The following is a 17,555-nucleotide window of genomic DNA, read 5'->3' as shown; positions in this document are numbered from 1 at the left end:
TTTCCAGGGCAAGGCTTGTTACAAAACCGACCAGTTCCTCCTCAGGAGACCTTTCAAAGCCTCCTGCCTGAGTGTTGACGAGTGTTTTTTGTCTGAGCCCTGCCCGGTGCAGCAGCTTGGGCGCACGCTGCAGCAGTGTCACAAACAGGCAGAGGCCGCGCGTGCTGTGCCGGGAAGGAAAGCTGGATGCTCTGCACAGCCCGGGAGCTTCAACCTCTCATCGGGGAAATTACTTCTGCTTCTCTCTGCCACGAAGCTGGTTGTACACCCAGCAAAAATCCTCCGCTCCGTGCAGGTGAAGGCACGTTGCAGGAAGCTGCACTTTCTGCAGCACACAGACTAGAGGCTGAATATCTGCTTCACCTGCAGCTCCCCTATTTTATATTCCATTAGAAAAATTAATGGAATATTCACCTTGCATCTTGTAATTATTTTTTAGACTAGTTTCAGAACTTAATGCAGTCTGAAAGCAGTAATAAAGAACAAAAGAAATCTCAAAACTGTCTGAATGTCTCCAGTCTCGTGATTTTCCACTGCCAGCAATAGTTTAACTTTTATTAAACATGCCAAGCCAAATTTACTCTATTTAAAATTACTTATGTTCGGCTTTCACTGTACATCAGATGCTTGCAGTAAATTACTAACAGCAGAAGATGGAGCTGGGATAAACCAAGCCCATTCTGGCAAGGGAACTTTCAGAGGTAGAGGGGGCCTGGAATTAAAGGGTTTCTATGCCTGCTCTTAATATAGATGAAATGCAGAAATCTGATTAATTTTATTTTTTCTCCAGGATTTACCATGTTAGAGTACCATCCCTTTCACATTCTTATTAAATGACAAAAAAAATAAATCAGCTATTCAGTCCATATTTTGGGAATGCTTTGTCTGGGATTTCATGCTATTGCTTCCTGTATCATGAAAGTAATATCAAATTGAAAATATTTCTGTTCAGCAACTTCAGCAGCTCTAAATTAAGAGAATCTGTAGTTTATTGGCTTTCAATGCTTGAGCAGGTTAAGAATGTGTAAGCAAGAAAGATTCCATTTAGAAAGAGAAGTGCAAGGCCATGATGCCAACAGAGACATTAAGAGAGATTAGGCCATCTTCATAAACTACTTTTCAGCCACTAGATTATCAAAAATAATGAATGCCACTAATTAAGGGAGACAATTTTTGAAATAAAGAAAATTCATTTTTAACCCAGTAACAGCTCACGGAGATAGAATTGTAAGATAACCAGCAAAACAGTTTTTACACTGTTGTACCAAACAGGCATCAACCACCCCTTGCTGTAGAGCAGGTGGCCTTTAGGTCACGCTCTACACATTGGCAGAACTGTCACAAATTGGGGAAAAAAGGTGGTTTGAGGAAGATTTTCGTTTTCTGACAGGAATGGTGATCTGTCTCTCCCACTTGTGTTGCCAGTTTTTATAGATCATGATTAAAATCTGACTAATACATTTAATTTTTAATGTGCGTGAGTGGCTTCAATTTTAATTTGGAAATCTCATTTCCATGGGTTTAGAAGAGATTAACAACTTCTGAATGAAAAGGTACAAGAAACAGAGATGCTTTAAATTTTGGTGGTATTTCAGTTACTTGGAAATTTCTCTGGTGAGGGATGACATCACCCTTGTGCCACATTACTGTGAATTCCCTGGAGGTTTGCTGTGGTTCTCAGATCTCCAAAGCACAACCTGCTCCTGGAAGTTTAGCCAAAGCATCTACAGGGATAATTTAGCTCTGCACACTCCATTTTAAGTTCATGGAGTAGTCATTCAGCTGAAGTGGTCTCTGCAGAGGTGCTTCAGAAGTGCTCTGCAGCAGAGAAGTGATCCAAGCAGAGCCGTGATCCAGAGCACGATCCGCCTGCACAAGAGCTGGATTCAGGGATTTTCCCCCAAAAAGGCAGCTGTCAGTAAAGAGACAGCCTTGCCACTGAGGTAGAGAGAGGCTGGTGTCAGGAAAAGGGTGGTGATTCATCCCTATTGAGGACCCCAAGTGTATTTAAACTTCATTCAGTCACTCTGTTCACATTCACCTTGAGCTCAGGGCTCCGTTTCAGGGGGAGATGAGGGAAAATGCAGGTAGAAAGTTGAATATTCAGAGTCACCACGAGAGAGATAAATCACTTCACTGTGAATGATAAAATGAAAAAGGAACCCCAACCAACCTATATTAAAACTAAAGCCAGAAACCACCATTTTAAGACTTTTTAAGACAGAACACAAAGAATAACCTAGAATTTCCAAAGCATAGGTAAATATGAACCAATTACTTATTATTTCATTAAAGTGGAGATGGGAAGGGCCAATTCCTAACTCTCAGCGTTTGCCTCCTGGGGTCCTAGATAGCTTTTCCTGTCAAATTAAAACAGGAAAAAAAAGAAAAGATAAATAAACATGAGAAATTAAGATTCTCTAGGTATGTGAAGGAGAAAGGAAAAGAAACAAGGAAATAATGTTCCACAATTATTACCAGAGCTAAGAGAAACAAAATTACCTGATCATAAATTCCGGATAATCTGGTTTCCTTTATGAGTTTCCATTTTATTAATGAAAGGAAGGTAACACCTTAGTGTACCCGGATGAATTAAAAAGCCTATTTGGAGAAGCAATCCTCCATAGGGGTCTCTAATAGAATCTGTGAACCATTCTGGAGTCAGATAATTTAGCTGTAAAAAGGCAATATTAATAGCTCACCCCTCGGTACACAGACCAGGCTGGACAGAAGTAGGCAATATTGGCATGAAAGGCTGTGGGGATTATTTGCATCAGCAGAACTTCCTGCAGCCACGAGGCTTCACACACAAAGAGCCCTTAAAAAGGGGGCAAAGTTGCCAAGCACCGAATCTATAAATTCTCCATCTGCTCTTGAAACAAAGTTTCCATAAGTTTCTACAGTCTTTGCCCTAGAAAACGTGTGTCCATCAGAAATGTAACAGATCTTAATGATGTACATACTGAAAAATATTTACTTCCCGAATTTAAAGAGGCTTTTCTCATTAATTTTTAACCAATTGAAAGAGAATATATGAAATATCTAAACTATCTTCTCTCGGTTATTTTGGACAAATCTGACAAAGATACTGCTCATGAAAATTCCAATCAGATCCTATTAACTGCAGCTCAATTTCAAATGTGGCAGAAAAATCTCTGTGAATGGAAATATGATGAGAAAAAAAGAGAGAAGAAACAGTTCATCCCACGTATGGGTACCTGCTCCTCTCCACACTGGGAAATGGGATCATTCTAGACTTCAGAAAATCGGGGGGGGTTGTTATTTGGGGTTTGAAACGGCACCAGGGCACTCTTTTCAGGGAAGAGATTTGCAAAAGGCAGAAATTTTCTCTACAACAGCCCCTGTCAATCCTCATGTTCCACAAAGATCAAAATGGCGTTGAAGAGCCACAAACCCACGTGTTTACTGAGGAACTGTAAGAAAAGCTGCTTGGAAAGTTTCACCAGAAACTACGGAAAATGGACTTTTTCAACTCAGTCCAGTTGGTTTTGATGAAGAACCACTGTTATGAGCAAGACTGGAAAAAAAGCATTATCAAAACTATAAATACTCCAGCCTGCCAATTTTTTCTGTTCTATATAGGAGAAGTTCTGGTTCATTCCCCCCACTCCCATTCCTCATCTACAGACTTTCTCCAATAAGATTTAATCTTCCATGCTGAAACTGGCCATTACTACTTAGTAAAGAATTAAAAAAAAAAAAAAAAAAAGAACAAAATAAAGAAAATAAAAAGATACAGAGCAAGAGCACAAGAGCTCACACCTAAATACTCAAGACAGCACCGAGGGAAAGAATCATCACCACACACAAGCCTGGAAAACTTGCGGGGGATCTTTCATTTACACCACTGGAATTTCTTATTTCATAAACTTTATTCACCTTCACCACAGGAAAAAAACTAAAAATCTCCTATTCTCAGTATCAGTCTAGTGGAAATGAAAATGAACCAAATTTGGCAGATTACGACAAAGGTAATTTTCTTCTACGGGAAAGGTGAAAGGGACAAACAAGGCCTAATCCACACAGAAATTACCTCCAGGAAAATCTCCTACTGTGGCGTTCAAACACACACATTGCAGCGCAGCCGGTGAATTGTGCCCGCCCGCTCTCCCCTGGTGAGACCCCACCTGCAGTCCTGTGTCCAGCTCTGGGGTCCTCAGCACGGGAAAGGCTTGGAGCTGTTGGAGAGAGTCCAGAGGAGGCCACGGAGATGCTGCGAGGGCTGGAGCCCCTCTGCTCCGGAGCCAGGCCGGGAGAGCTGCGGGTGCTCACCTGGAGAACAGAAGGCTCTGGGGAGGCCTCAGAGCCCCTTCCAGTGCCTGAAGGGAGTTTATTAAAAAGCGGGAAAGCAGCTTGTTACACAGGCAGACAATGATAGGAGAAACGGGAGTGGTTTTAAAATAAAAAAAGGGGAGATTTAGATGAGATGTGAGGAGGAAATTCTCCCCTGTGAGGGTGGCGAGGCCCTGGCACAGCTTACCCGGAGAAGCCGTGGCTGCCCCATCCCTGGCAGTGTCCAAGGCCAGGTGTTGGACATCAGACCGGTACTGTTGGGTCAGAACCACCTCGTGTCTGTGTACGTGTGTGGAGGGGCAGGGCCCGGCGGCCCCTCCCGGCGCTGAGGCGGCTCCGTGTCCCTGACGGCCGCCCCTGGAGCGCAGCCGGGGCAGCCCCGGGGCAGCCGCGGGGCAAAGGCGGCGGGAAAACCAACCCCTCTGAGGGGCGGGGCGGGGGCGGGGGGGCTGCAGGGAGGGGGGGCCCTTCTGAACGCTGCCCGAGTCCCACTGTTCTCTCCCCTAAATTACCTCTAAAAGGGCCTCTTGGGAACAAGTCTGTGGCTTACTCCCTAGACACCATCTCGAGGCATTAAAGAACCCAGGTATATATTTTAAACTCCCCGCTGAGCCGGTGAGCTTGTTGGCACCAAGGCAACCTGGTGGAAGGTGTCCCCGCCCATGGCAGGAGATGGGACAAGATGATCTTTAAGGTCCTTCTAACCCAACCGTTCCGTGATTCTAATAAATTCCAACATACAGGTTATAGGGAGCTACTATCAAGTTGCAACATGATGGATCCATTATCATGAATAGACAGGTAAGCAATAAGTCTATGCCTTTTTTCTTCCCTCTTTATTTTAATATCTATTCGGCCTTGTTATTGGGCTATTATATTTTGCTGTTGCAATTTAAACCTTTTATCAGAAATAAATCTTTGAGTTCTATTATCTTGTAACAATCCTGTAGGGACAGGCATCTCAAAAAGCTGAGAGATAAAAATGAGAACGAAAAGAGCCTTTTTTGCAGGCCGCTATTAAAGTTTTCACACTGTTCCATTACAGCTATAAAATAGTGTTTTTATAATAATTCATTACTATTCTGTAATACCCAAGGAATATGTTGTGCTGTATTAATCAACAGTTCTGTTTTGCTAACTTATTAAAATCATTCACTTGAAGTTGCATATTATTTTCGTGCCATCTTGTAGCTGATTTATAATGACTTAAAGTTTATTGATAATTTCTCATTCGCCTCATGGAATTTTCAAATCCTGTTGATTCTTTCTTAAATCTGCTTTTAGTCAATATTTATCATTAACCTACTAGTGAAAAACACTTGACGCCTTTTAAGTGGTCACTGGCTTTGGGTTTTTTTGAAGGTAACGCTCCAAAAAAGAGGAATTTAGGGAAGAAATAAAAGGAATGAATGAAACCGGTTGTGAAATCTGGCGGAAACCTGCAGAATTGCAGAAACATGAGGAATCTGTTTCTCCCTGAGCCAGCATCAATGATTCATTAGCCACTTGCTAAAACTCAATAATCAGTTCATGATTTGCTGAGTTCAACCATTATGAAAACAATACACAGAATCAGTAAATAATGGCCTCTGATGAATCTGCTGTACCGTGTTCCTTTTGGAAGGAGAACAATAGAAAGATCCAGAATAAAAGTAGAAAAGGGAAGCAAATGAAGCCAGTAAATCATATGGAAGCCTAACTTTGTACTGTATATCTGAATTTACTCTGCACATCCAACTTCTTTATAAGCCCAGCATACCAGGTTGTCTGAAAATGGGTTCGTTTTCAAACCCTAAATTTCAGATTTTGCTGTAACACACTGAAGAGCAATAGTGGGGCGGGGGGTTGGGGAGGATTGTTCCTTTTAATTTTTTTTAGCATGTTCTGAAGTCAGAAAATTCTCTCAGAATGTTGAGCACCAATGGCAGAAGTATTTTTCACATGCAGCAATATGTTCTCACTGTCATGTCTCAGAAGAAATCCCTTGGGGCTCGAGATCTGTGCATGTAATACCCAACATAGAAAATTAAGCCTCAATTGACTCCATAAAAAAACACCCAACAAATCCCACCTCTAAGAATATCTAAGCATTGTTTTTTAACGATGATTAACGAGATCCTCTTTAGAGTTCTAATATTAGTTACACACATTTATGGCAAAGCTAAATTTGATATAGTCAGGGATTTCTTTAAAATGCTGGACTGGGAGATAATGAGTTTCACAAATTTCTCCAGCACTCAGGAGAATGCACAAATCTCAGGACCAACACATCTTTCTTCCTCTGAATTGAAACCCTTGCTGCCTCTGTTTTTTAAGTTTTAAACATGGAGGTTTGCTTCTGTGAATGGGGCTCCAAAGGAAAGGAAAAAAAGCCTTCAGTCCTGTCCAGCGTGTATTTTGAAAAACTTAGCTTCCCTGAGGTCTTAACAAAAGGAAATTCTACTTTGTGGGAAGAGATGATTAATCTGAGACGCTCCAATGATGAAAAGGATGCTCAACAGGTCCCAGCCTTTCGAAGGGAGGGTCTCACTCATCTTTGCCAAGGTGTGGTTCGTGGAGCATCTTTAGCTCTTGACATAGCAGAGGGCACCTCGGAATAATACAGCCTCTCTCCAGGGAACAAAATGCATTTCCAAGCCTTTTCTTTACCAGGTTAGCATTTGACAAGCTTGCTTTAATGCCCTCATTCTCCCCAAGTGTCTCAGATGAGGAGGACAGAAAAAGTTTGCGGCAGAGAAGGACAGAAGGAAAAGGAATTCAAGATTTTTCAAAACAGGTGCCAAGAAGCAGACTTTCTTTCCTCGCTGCAGACAGCAGGTAATGAGTATAAATGGACGTACTGGGGATTATTCTAGAAGCTTGGGCCAAAGAAAATGGGGTTTGCTCAGCTTTTACACACAAAGACAGACAAAATCTTCTGAATTCTTATCGTTTAAGTGTATGGGCTGAAAATTGAGTAAAGCTTAAATCCTCCACAGAGCCAACAGAAGGTGATTAGTCCGACATCAGCAATGCATTAGTTTTCCTACTATTGAATTATTATTTACATACCACAGACGTGCACAACCCCTATCAAGGAAATAAAAGTGCAGCCCCTGTCCAGAAGATCTGCTGTCCTAAGTTCATCCTAATATCGATACAAATAATGGAGCACGCTTTTGCTCTCTAAAATGGCAGTCAAAGCAAATTGGGCATTCTGAGCTGGGCTCTGGCAGCCTTTTGTATTGCTTTCATTAGAGTGTCAGACTCTAAAAAAAAAAATAATGTGACAAAGGCAGGGTGGCTGGTGAGCTGGCAATCATACAACGTGTAGAGATCTGAGCCCTTCTGTAATGATCATATGTGATTTACAGAATCAAAGGGTCAAATCCTGCCCTCAATTACGCACCTATTGCGAGGTGGGACACCACCACGTGGCACGGGAATTAGAGAGATTATTGTGTTTCTGAAGAGACAGAAAAATGCTCTCTGGCCTTCAAAGTAAGAAATTCAGTGTTGATCCTGTATTAAATAACAACATATAAATGTACCAAAATATCGGGGCATCTTCAGGGCATTTTTTTTTAATGGAGGTATTTTGGGGAAGCAATAGAACTGCTGCAGGCTCTGGTCTAATATTCTGGGTTTCTTGTCTAATATTGTCCACAGATCAAACTCTGGAAAAGAAAAACTGGCCTTCTTTTAGCCTGTTTGAACACCGAGGCATTGGCTGAGTTTGGCAGTAGTTCCCCATCTCTGCTGTATCCCAACTATCCCTCCAGTGCTGTCATGGGAAAAGTGTTTCTGCAAATGCTCATTTCTGGTATGTCTCTTCACTAATTCCTACACATTCTACAGAAGGAGTATGCAATTTATTCCTCAGATGCACAAGTTACCTAATTTCAACTGCTGCTTTCTGCTTTTGGTTATATGGTCACTACCCTATAAGCCCAAACTCGCTGAATTGTGGAGTTTCTCCACTGACTTTAGCAGGATTTCATTCACCTGACAGGTGCTCTAAGGAACTGAAAGGCAGCAAATCTGAAATATCAGCTGGAGAGGGGCATTTCTGTTCCCCTTTTTGTGGAAACACATGACTAAGACCAAGAGAAGATTCCTCTTGGCTACAGGCTTTTGTTTTTCCTCAACAGCCACCTGCATTTGGTTCTGACCTGTGATGCAACATTAGGGGAAACACCACCTAAAGAGAAGGCAACTCTAATGGACAGATACACAGATTTTCATCTTAATTGCATGTTTTTAGGGCTTCAAAGAGTGTTTCAGAATCATCAGTGTATTATAACATTTTTTCTGAAATGCAATTAATATTTATTGTATGGATTCTTTGGCCTTCCAAAGTAACAGTATTGGTGTCATTAAACAGATGTAATGATTTTTTGACTCGGAGCTGGAAATAAATTCTGACTTTCCATTCAGGCAAAACACACAGATGCAAAGTTAGGGACAATTGTGAATGACATCTAACCAACAAATGGAGCTCAAACAGGAGGAAACACTGGAGAAGGAAATTAAAGAAGGAGAAGGACTGTTAAAGAACAGTTCCAACGATTTGGATGTGCCACAGAAACATCCCTGTCCCAGCCACTGTGCATCTCACTGGAAGAAACTGCGCTGTGGTCTCTGTGGAAGGCACTGTGCTTCCATGGCATTTTAAAGGAACAGAATTTTCTGGATCTTCCCCTTCTTAGTTAATACCCAGGCACACCCTCACACAAACCATATGTTAATAACTTCAGACCACAAATTTAATTTATCTCAGCTTTCCACCTGACATCACTCCTGGTCACGTGGCGCAGACCCATCCGTAAACAAAACGGGGATTCATTTCCATAGCAACAGCGAGGGGGACTCTGATCAGCTCCAATGATTATTTGTAGGCACACAGGCACACAGATACCAAAACCCTAAGTGAGGCCTGATTACCCTGTTTTTTAAATGCAGGCAGTTGGTTTATATGGACGAGCAGGAACACGAGGTAGAGGCGCTCAAAGCTCCCTGTGAAAGGCAAACGAAGCCACTGGTCATTAGCCTGGTGTCCCTTCCAGTTCCTTGGGAATGTGTACATTCCTAATGCCTCCAATGTGATGTGTGTGTCCTGTGACCAATAAAGTGTGTTCTTTGTGCTCCCTGGCAGATGTGCAGGTTCAGGCAGCACGTGCAGGTGTTTTTGGGGCTGGCTCGTGTGGGATGAGGAGAGGTGGGAGCCTGTGGCTTGACAGGAAGAAAAAAAAAGAGGAAGAAAAAGAATCTGAACAATGTGTTGAAAAAGACTCCAGTCAGAGCTGCTCAGGACCAGCTGTTTTTTTCTAATTAGAATAACAAAAATAGCACATGCTAAAATGTTTTTTGTTTTTTTCTCAAAAGCCATGAATGCTTTAGGAACTATAAGGAAAGAGCTCTAAAACCTATTTAAATGAAGGAATGTTTCAGGAGCCATATGGAGAAGAAAAAGAAAAGGCGAAAGCAGAGAAATGTTTTATTTTTAGCTAAATCTGAAGCATTTCGATTCTTCATCCAATGTTACACAGAAATTGTCTTACTTCTAAACTTCCAAAAATGTCAGTGCTGATGCTTATTGTATCATGGCTTAAAGGAGACAGTTAAAATACTCGGTGCCTTTCAGTGGGCTGTTCTTCCAGGCATTGGAAATTTGAAAATTCCATTCTGTGCCCTGAACACGCATGGAGATATATTCCTAAGATCTGTCTGTGCTCTGGTAATGTACGAGAGCTGCACGTAATGAAGGATGTGACAAACACTCAAAACACACCCTGTATCATCAGTCTTTGCTCCTCTTTTTTCTTCTTTCCCCCCCCCCCACCCCTTTTCCTGAAGCGCTGATGATTCAAAACTTTGACTACAGGAATAACATTTGTAACAGCTCTGGCATTCTGGACATCTGCACTGCTCGAGTACTTCAGAATAAAGTCACATGGCCATGGGGAAATTTCACAGAATTCAAATCACAGGGACTTGCCAAGGTGTATAACGAGTTTGTTTTCAGCTGTTCTCCTCATGAATAATTACCAGGCAGGCATATCCTAAAGCGAGCACAAGCTGTCATTTCACCAGAAATATTCAATATTTAAAACAGAATTTCGAATTTAGAATTTCATAAATGAAAATAATTAACAGCCCAGGCAAAACAGCCCAGTCCAAGAGCTGTCAGGTACCTCCTGCCTTTCCAGGAGGCTTCCCAGGACCAGCACGTTGGAGCCACATTAAATTATTTTTGCAACGTAAAGAAAATTATGCAAATGTAAAGGGAATTGCAAGTATCTTTTTTTTTTTTTTTTCTCCCCTAGAACTAATACTTTGCTATCATTTTACTGACTGTTCCTTTACCGAGCACAGGAGGATCCCAAGGCTTCCATCTGTTTTAGTCCCTTCGGATCAAAGCTGCTCGTGGGTTCTTTTCCACCACCATACACAGGAGCCAACAGCAGTGCAGAGCTGGACAGGAAGGATGAGAGGGGGGCATAAGATGCAAGGGATGGGATGCACTTGACCACAAAGCCTTCCTTAGACCCTTTACTCCCGTGCAGGTCCCTAACTGGAAGCTCAGACCTGTGCTGTTCCTTTGGGAGAAGCTGGGAAGGACTCCTAGCACAGGGAGGAGGGACCATGGGAACATGAGCAGCTCCAAGGGATCAGGGTCTCACTGCCCCTCCAACAGCTTCCAGATCAGCTGTGACCTCTCTGTTATTCCTGCAAATATCTGCTCACATCCCTGGGTTTTCTGCTTTTGCATCCCAGGGGGGATGAAAAAAGGGGAGATTGGGAGCCAAGAGAAAAGCACCCTCGCCTTTCACACGGGGCTTAATGTTGGCACGTTTTTGGAACGTTATGAAAATCTTTATTGGAGCTTGAATAATGCCCTGAAATAGTTTTTTGCTGGTTAATAAATTACATTTTCAAATGAGAGAGATTTTATCACCAAAACATCTCATGATTAATTTCTAATGTGAAGCTTATGGCCCGAACTTAAAACATTGCATTTCGCATTTGTGTTCAAAGGTTGAGCACTTAGGAAAGTTTTTATAAGAAACTCACTGTATTTTTTTCCCCATATTGAAAAAAAAAAATCACTAACCTGTTAATCCACTATAACTTCATAACCTCAATTACAGCTCTTGAGATGAAGGTGATTAAAAATAAGTATTTTCCCCCACTTTCAAAGAGCAGGTCACACCTTCCAGAGAAATCCTGTTTCAAATTTTTCAATGATACATTAAGGGCAATAATTAGAATTGGTTAGAAATATTCCATAAGAGATGTTTCCTATTTTTCAACCAGTTCTAACTATACCTACTTGGAGTTATCTCAAGTAGTAGTGCTGTAGTAAATAGAGTGTTTCCATAGGAGGTAAGAGGAGATAATATAGAACTGGATGTACCATAAGAAAGAGCCAGAGTATTCAAATCAGGAATTCCCAGCTCCCAAACTTAAGTATGGACCATGAGGCCAAACTTCTGCTCTAATGAAGTTCTTTAAAATTAATAATTTCTATTAATCAGCCTTTTCCTGAACTTGGCCCACTGCTCAGATTTGTGGCATTTCCTCATGTGCTTGACTGATTTGCTGTTGTTGCTCGTGGGCAGCCCGTGGTCCATCTAAAAACACTCTCAAATGACCAAATGAATCAATCAATATGGGGACCAGAGAAATAATCAATAAACAAGGGCACCAGGCAAAGCTGCAACTCAGTTTCTCCATTTTTCTGGACCTGTTCAAGTCTTGAGGATTAAGATCTAAGTTTCTAATTGATTATGTCCAAGATCAATATGGCATTGCAAATATGCTGATACACTTGGCATTCATTTTGTTAATACCCTCAAGAAATTAATCCAAATTTTGCGTCTCTAACTAGTAGCCAAACAATAATCAGATACTGTATTATTCACAGAGTTGGAAAAATGAGCATAAAAGAAACAAAGGAAATGGAACCACACACAAAAATGCTCCCAGTTCAGATTATTTAATCCTACCATTTACCAGAATGTGTGTTTAATTCCAAGCACAGAAATTATTCCAGACTAATGATTTAAAAGACCCTTCTTTAGTGAGAGGACGGGTTTGGTTGTGTTATTTCCCAAGCACGTTTTGGGTTAGTGGGAAAACACAGGAGCTCTAAACTGGGGTAGGGAAAGGCCACCATGGGAGCTGCTCAGATTCTTGGGCCTGGTGCTGGAATTACATTAAAAACACAGTTATTTGTGCATTTGGGGGCATTAGCACTCCTGCATCAAAATCTCTCTTTGTTTTGCTTTGTTTTTGGAGTTCTTTTCTGGCAACTAAATAAATTGTTGCTGTGAAGAACACTGCACCTTGCTGTGATCCTAAAATGTGGAGAAAAATGAGAAACATTCTCCCAAGTCCCCCTTGTCAATCCCAGCCTTCTGATGGTTTTCCTTTTCTCCTGCAGTACTTCTCCGAATTGTGTTTGTGGCTGATACTTCCTACCCTGCCTTCCTCCCATGGGGAGCTGGAGCTCCACCTTCTCCTCTTCCCATTTGCAATCCATTTTAATAACTTTGTCCTCACCAACAAATAAGAATTTCGCCATTGTCTTTGGGGGAACCAGAAGAGATTTTCAGGGAGCTGAGCTGTACAGGTTTTTTTGTCTCATTTTAATCAGGATGTTGGTTGCACAATTCAATCCTGATTGTGTAATCAGAAAGCAAGAAGAAACAGAACACAAATGAATTACTATGGAAAAATTGTCCTCATAATGGGGTCATGAAGCATAGAGATATACATTTATAATGCTCTGTCAAATTACATTATGCAAGGAAATAAATTATGTTAAGAGAAAGTATGTTTTAATTACAGGCACAATACTTCTTCAAATTGGGGGAAAATTGCTAACCCCTTTATTATTATTATTATTATTATTATTATTATTATTATTATTATTAATTTAGCATCAATATGCACAGAAGTACTTGCACAGGGCAGACATCCCCTGCTGTTAAGGAGTGTGTGTGTGCACAAGTGCAAAATTTAGGGCTGTAACATTTTCCTATTAATATTTTTCCTGTACTTTTTCCCCGTGTGAAATAAAGGGACCTAAACAGTAAGACAAGAGTAGTTTGTTGCCATGCACATGACAGCAGTTCTACTCTGCTCTCACTAAGTGTGCTGCAGATAAAGTGGATTATTTAAATTACACAAGATAGAATGCAAGATAAAAAAAAAAGAGAATAAAGTTTGGGGGTTTGGGTTTCTTTTTTAGTTTTCTTCTTTTAATCCAAACAAGCATTTAAAGAACAGCATCCTGGGGAGAAAGAGGGTTTTGTCAGGACACACAATTCACCTTATAATTGCAAATGGAGTTTGAATAAAGGCAAACTTTTTATAATCCATTATAAAGAATGGCATAATACCACAGGTGTTTGCCATGCCTGTCTGTGAGATAAATTTAGAGATGATATCAATCTTTTAAAACCTTTATTTGTCCATATTTTTCCTGGTTTGCCCACAAAACAAACAATAGTTGCTCTAAGTGCTGAGTATAAAACAGAGATGATATTTTACTCTACACACAGAATTAACCACAAACAACTACCAAAAAAAGTCCCAGCTACCCAGGCAAAAGGTTTGTCCCTCTTCCCAGCCCCAGTTTTCTGGGATAACAGCAAAAGCAGCTTTGGAAATGCACGGAATAAGAAGCCTGGAAAATATTCAGCCTTTGCTTCAGCAGTGCTGTGAAGACCCTGAGTACAAGAGGAGGAGGAAAACACACGGGAAAGGGGAAGATTGGTCGTGCACTTCTCTACCTCAAATTTAATTTTACTTGTTAAACTGTTGCTTAAAAGAGAATTTAAAATCCCTGCCAGGTGTCAGACGTCTCCCCTGCTCACCCAAAGGGTGTCTGGATGCACTAAAGCATCTTTCTTACCACAAGGTGGCATCTTCTTATTTTTATATAAAACATCTGAATATTTACATAATTTGAATAATTTTCTCCACCTGAACGTTTCTCATTCCTCTTTTTGTGACAGCCATTTAACATCTGTGCAGATGCCCAGCAGTGATGTCAGACTTCACCTCCCAAACGCTCCTGGAAGGGTCTGTGGCTGCTTTCCATGGACCCTTTCACACACATCACATGTGGACTGAATCCCCTCCCCAAACCAAGGCTTCAGGAACACACAGATAATCCTTGAAAATTCTGGGGCAAGGGAAATTTAAGAATTTACAACATGTATTCAAAACGCTGAGCTTTTGCCCCCAAATTCCAGTTGGAAAAGCACATTTATTGGGTATCTCAGCACACAGATATTTTAAAATATAACAGAGAAATCCACTAAACCCAGGGAACTTCACACTCCAGACTCTACAACATAACTCAAACCAATTCTACAAACACAGAAAAAATGCATGAAAAGCATCAGCAGGGTTTTTTTAAACTGTGCTCAGATCACTCCTAATATAACCCATATGAGAAGGCAAAAGGGAGACGTTTAAAGCCTCTCTCTCTCTCTAACAACTCTCATTTGGCACAGTCATTGGTCTCCTTCCAAAGGTGAAGGTTTTTATTAATCAGGAGAGCACAATGTCCAGCTATGATGTTCAACTAAACACAAGTGGGGATTCAGGACTCAGTTCCCCTGACAGAACTCAATCCACCCCCCACCACTGTGACTCTGCTTTAAAAGCGAAAGAGAAAAAGGAGATTTGTATTTTTTAAATGCTACAAGTTCATTAAATATGATCCTGGATCTGCTGATTCAACTGCAAACTGCTTCAAAAGGCCCTGAACTCAGGCTCCTGTCCCATAACTGAGAGGAGTTTAACTCGCTTGGTGCACCACGAACGGAGAGAAATTTCATGCCAAAGCTTTTTCAGGAAAAAATTTAATTTAATGCCTCTGAAATGTTTCAGAAAATTCTTCTCTTCTTCCCCAGACTGGTCCTACCTAGGAGATTTTATCTCATGTACTAATCTGTTTTTAAGTTCAGGGCTTTTCACAGACTATTCTGTGGTGGAGGAGACCCACAAGGATCACGGAGTCAAACTTCAGGGAACAGTCTGTACAGGGATTGAACCCACAACCTTCTTTATCTTTGCAAAGAAAATTAGCTTGGTTTCTAAATTGGAGGCAATTTACCTCAAAGAAATTTTAATTTTAAATGCTTCATGGTGAAATGAAGGGTTTTGAGTAAAAGGGAAGAATTTTCTCCTGTACAATGAATGGGTTCTGATCTTGGTGCAGGAATTCTGAATGTTGGAGAAGAGAAGCAGAACATTTCTAAGCTTGATACTTCCCCTCCTCTTTAAACAAGATATGGGACATGTATTTTTGATTTCCATGTGCCCTCAGTTCCCTCTGTGTCCCACTGGAGACACCCATCCAGGGAGGTGGATGCACAGATCCGGATCTGCTCGGCTGGGAATGAGTAACTTCCCTTGGCACCCGGATCAAAAGCACTGAGAGGAGGCTGCAATCAGCTGCAAACACAAATGAAGCAACAGGTCTGGCCATTACATTTACTCCCAATTGTTTGCAGCTGCAAAAACAATATTTTTCACGCAAAAAAATCCCATTTTTGGCCCCAGACAAAGATCAGTTCCTCTCTCTTATCTGCTGTTCTGGTAGAGCTTTCAGAAAGCTTGTAACTTGTAACTGAACTGGTGTCTAACAGAGCATCTGCAAAGGAAATTACTCCTAAAATCATTCAGTGGAGCCACACCACTAGAAAGGGACAGGTAGGATTAGTGCTCCGGGTATTCCCTGAGGTATGACAATAAATAAAACCCCTTAGTTTTGATTTAATGGCAGGCATTTAAGAAGAAGAAGAATTTTGTGCAGTATCACTAAGCAGTTCTCCAAGTGTTTGGAGCTAAAACAATCAAGGAGACAGTTGTATAAATGGTGTTTTCTAGTTCCTCTGGAGCTGCTCTAATTGAGTAGCTGAAGCCAAATTTCACTGTACTCAACATGATCTTACCAGTAATTTTCTTGATCAGACAATGTCTTGATTTGTGTGCAGAATATATAAAGTGAGAAGTGCCCAGGTGTTTGAAGCCCAGGATGTGACGTCCTCAAGGGCAGGACCTGGCTCCTGGTAGGCTTTGGTCACTTCTGTGCTAATAATTAATGCTTGGAAATAGAAATATTAACAACAAAATAACTTAGGGGCAAACCCTCTGTGCTGAAGTGAAAAGGAGGATTACTGGTGCCTTCCTTGTGGGGGTGACATCTTGGGTTACACCAGAGGAAGTGTGATAATTCAAAGGATTAAACTCCTTCTCTTTATTTGACTCTTCACAGCAGGTAAATTGAGGGGGCTCAGTAAATTCTGCTCAAGAACTGGTGAAAGGCACTGCTGTTATTGCACCTTACCGAGCAGTACTGAAGGAATCCAGAACCCCAGGACGTTCAGTGTGAGCAGCTGACTTTTCCATGGCAGCTATTCCAAGCTGAAGGAAAGGTATCAATAATTTCCAGCTAAATCAATACATTTTGCCTAGAAACCAGAGTCCTTCCACATGCTATTGTAAGAAAATGAAAAGCAGATCTTGTATTTTGGTATCTTAGGGGCTACTCTGTTTTTCTCATAAATAAATGGAGGGGACAGCCTACATTTCCTTTAATTTATCAATGCAAAATTATTTAGCAGAGAGTCATTAATCGAATTTCTTCGAAGAGAGAAGCATTATTAGATATGTTCAGTCTCAACAATGTTGCTTCACAGCTGTAGCCATGGATTTTTTTAAGCTTTAATTGAACATCTGTGCACTTTAATTAATTTGAACAAAATGCAAAGGGTAAAAAAAAAAAAAAAAGGCAACAGTAGGTACTGCTGAATTTTAGGAACTAATTTTAGTTTTCCAAACTGCCTCAAATAATGACTCCTGCATGTACACATCAGATTAAGGAGCACCAAGTTCATTCTCCATTCCCAAATACGATGCAATTTGATTTCACAGGATGGAAACAATGCATGAAACACAATATTTGGGCATCTGTGTTTGCTCCTGTCCTCAGTCACAGGCACTCCCAGCAGAGGTTATTTATGATGTGGCCACACTGCACAGAGGAGGTGGATGTACCCACACAACACGTGCAGCAGCCAAGGAAGCTGCCTAAAGTATCCAAGAGAAGCAATGGAGAAGGGATTGTCTTTACCCCTGTGTCCACTGGGAGATGAAGCACCAGCTCAAGGCTGTGGGAGGGCCTCCAGCTGGGAGCAGGAGTTATCCAGAACCCAATTCCCAGCCATCTCTTCAGTCCT

At 41.2% G+C, this 17,555-nt stretch overlaps 2 long non-coding RNA genes across 5 annotated transcripts in view; one reads left to right on the top strand and one right to left on the bottom strand.

Annotated features, from left to right (window-relative positions):
- The first annotated feature begins 4,815 nt into the window (after positions 1-4,815).
- On the top strand, positions 4,816-16,919 carry LOC113991668. 3 transcript variants are annotated; one of them, XR_005565211.1, is made up of 4 exons: positions 4,816-5,115; positions 7,012-7,131; positions 7,963-8,116; positions 16,592-16,919. It is a non-coding gene; the product is annotated as an uncharacterized LOC113991668 (long non-coding RNA). The 3 variants fall into 3 exon arrangements; XR_005565210.1 differs by lacking the exon at positions 16,592-16,919 and having other exon boundaries at positions 4,836-4,900; positions 5,058-5,115; positions 7,963-9,639; XR_003541994.2 differs by lacking the exon at positions 16,592-16,919 and having other exon boundaries at positions 7,963-9,639.
- Positions 8,701-17,555, bottom strand: part of LOC113991669 — a 160,256-nt gene continuing 151,401 nt past the window's right edge. Inside the window, exons 6-8 of one of the 2 annotated variants that reach the window (XR_005565207.1) lie at positions 11,408-11,520; positions 10,660-10,767; positions 8,701-8,809 (exon numbers count right to left, since the gene is read on the bottom strand). This is a non-coding gene — a long non-coding RNA (uncharacterized LOC113991669). Of the gene's footprint in view, positions 8,810-9,754; positions 10,356-10,659; positions 10,768-11,407; positions 11,521-17,555 lie in introns of those variants that run through there. The other variant, XR_005565205.1, reaches the window with a different exon arrangement.

Source organism: Pipra filicauda, unplaced genomic scaffold (genome assembly GCF_003945595.2).
Source record: "Pipra filicauda isolate LSUMZ 115617 unplaced genomic scaffold, ASM394559v2 scaffold118_size2161507_pilon, whole genome shotgun sequence".
Classification (NCBI taxonomy): domain Eukaryota; kingdom Metazoa; phylum Chordata; class Aves; order Passeriformes; family Pipridae; genus Pipra; species Pipra filicauda.
This window is presented reverse-complemented; position numbering and strand designations above follow the sequence as displayed.